The sequence below is a fragment of the Pseudophryne corroboree genome, unplaced genomic scaffold, assembly GCF_028390025.1.
Source record: "Pseudophryne corroboree isolate aPseCor3 unplaced genomic scaffold, aPseCor3.hap2 scaffold_385, whole genome shotgun sequence".
NCBI lineage: Eukaryota > Metazoa > Chordata > Amphibia > Anura > Myobatrachidae > Pseudophryne > Pseudophryne corroboree.
Window position 1 is genome coordinate 177501 of NW_026970031.1, and position 2500 is coordinate 180000.

Here is a 2500-nt window from a genome sequence, read left to right on the forward strand (position 1 = left end):
GAGAGATAGAGAGACCTCCGCGGTTCCGCCTTCGACCGCCGGGGGGCGCCGCGCACCCGTCCGCACGGGCCCGTCCCGGTGGCTCCCGGCAGGGCTCTCCCAGGGCCCCGGTCCGGGAGCCCGACTGCGTCCGCTCTCCGCTTCCAGAGAGGAGGCTGTCGGACGGGGAGAGCTGGTACCGGGCTCCTGGAGCCCTGCCTGGGCAGCCTATGGAAGGGAGGGAGCCCTGGCCCTGCTGCTCTCCGAGCTCCGGCCCTGCTGCTCTCCGAGCTCCGTGCCTACTCTGCCACGGGTCCTTTCGCAGGAGCTCCAGGGAAACGGGCTTTTCGGCCCCTGACAGAGTCCCGGCTCTCTCGCTCGCCTCGTTGGTACCTACTGATCCGGCGGAGGTGTTCTCCGGCGGGTAGCGACACGGACGGCCGAGGGCGCGCTTCACCCAGGCTTCAACCGTCTCCTCCCCGAGCCCCTGGAAGTGCAGCTGGGCCGCGGGCGCCCCGGTCCGCACTCATCTGCGAAACTTCCACAAATTGCAGTACCCGATTTGGCCCGCCGGGGGGCGCTGCCTCCGGGGGAGAAGGAGACGTGCCCGGCCCGTACGTCGGGCTCCAACGGATGCCCGCCGTGGACCCTTTATAGGCCCCATCCTGGTCCTGCCATGCTGTTATCGGAGCTCCACGGCTATCTTGTCACTAAACCTTTCGTTTGAGCTCCAGGGCTTTTTGCTTTTTGTAACCCGGTTCCTGGAGCCCTGCCTGGGCAAAATCGGATGCAAGAAGGCCCTGCCCATGCTGATCTCTGAGCTCCGCGCATCTTCTGTCACGGGTCCTTTCGCAAAAGCTCCAGGGAAACAGGCTTTTCGGCCCCGGACAGAGTCCCGGCTCTCTCGCTCGCCTCGTTGGTACCTACTGATCCGGCGGAGGTGTTCTCCGGCGGGTAGCGACACGGACGGCCGAGGGCGCGCTTCACCCAGGCTTCAACCATCTCCTCCCCGAGCCCCTGGAAGTGCCGCTGGGCCGCGGGCGCCCCGGTCCGCACTCATCCGCGACACTTCCGCGCTGGAGTCCGACGCTCGCCGGCCGCGTCCCCCGGCCCGCGGGGGCCCGGGGGGAGGCCCGACGCGTGCGGGGGGAGGCGGCGGGCGGCGGGGGCGCCCCCGCGCCACCCGACGGCGCCCCCCGGTGGCCAGAGGCGGCTCGGAGCGAGACGATCGGGGGGGGACGGCGGCGCGTGACCCGCCCCGGCCCCCTTGGCCCAGCGGACGGGCAGGCGGCTCCCGGGCGACCCCCCCCGATCCCCGCCGCGGCGCCCCCCGGTGGCCGCCTGACGCCACTGCGGGGGGTGCAGATTCCGTGTGTCCTCTCGGATAAAAACAAAAGAAACTGTTCCCGTCGGGCGAAAGTAAGTGGGACGCAGGGCCCCGGGCCCCGACGGTCCGCGCGCGCGGCGCCCCCCGCTGGCCGGTCGAAGGGAGGACAAAAATAAAATGAAAAAAATTTCAAAAAAGCACTCGCCCCAAACAGACGAAAGGTACCCGGTCCGCCCGGATGAACCCTCCCCCGTGTCCCCGCCGCGGCGCCCCCCGCTGGCCAGCCGAGGTAATACACGATTGAGAGGGGGGGAGTGAAAAACAGGGGCAAAAAATGAAAAACACCCCACCCGTTTGAATGCAAAGTCCCGGAGCGGCCAGGGGTGGACGCCGGTCCGCGCGCACGGCGCCCCCCGCAGGCCAGTTGAAGGGAAGAACGGAACGAGACTAAAAGATAAAAAAAAATTTCAAAAAAGCACTCGCCCCAAACAGATGAAATGTACCCGGTCCGCCCGTGTCCCCGCCGCGGCGCCCCCCGCTGGCCAGCCGAGGTAATACACGATTGAGAGGGGGGGAGTGGAAAAAAAAAGGGCAAAAAAATGAAAAACACCCCACCCATTTGAATGCAAAGTCCCGGAGCGGCCAGGGGTGGACGCCGGTCCGCGCGCACGGCGCCCCCCGCAGGCCAGTTGAAGGGAAGAACGGAACGAGACTAAAAGATAAAAAAAAATTTCAAAAAAGCACTCGCCCCAAACAGATGAAATGTACCCGGTCCGCCCGTGTCCCCGCCGCGGCGCCCCCCGCTGGCCAGCCGAGGTAATACACGATTGAGAGGGGGGGAGTGGAAAAAAAAAGGGCAAAAAAATGAAAAACACCCCACCCATTTGAATGCAAAGTCCCGGAGCGGCCAGGGGTGGACGCCGGTCCGCGCGCACGGCGCCCCCCGCAGGCCAGTTGAAGGGAAGAACGGAACGAGACTAAAAGATAAAAAAAAATTTCAAAAAAGCACTCGCCCCAAACAGATGAAATGTACCCGGTCCGCCCGTGTCCCCGCCGCGGCGCCCCCCGCTGGCCAGCCGAGGTAATACACGATTGAGATTAAAAAAAACCAGGCAAAAGACAAAAACACACCACCGATTTAAATGCAGTGTTCACGAGCGCCAGTCCGCGCGCGCGGCGCCCCCTGCTGGCCGC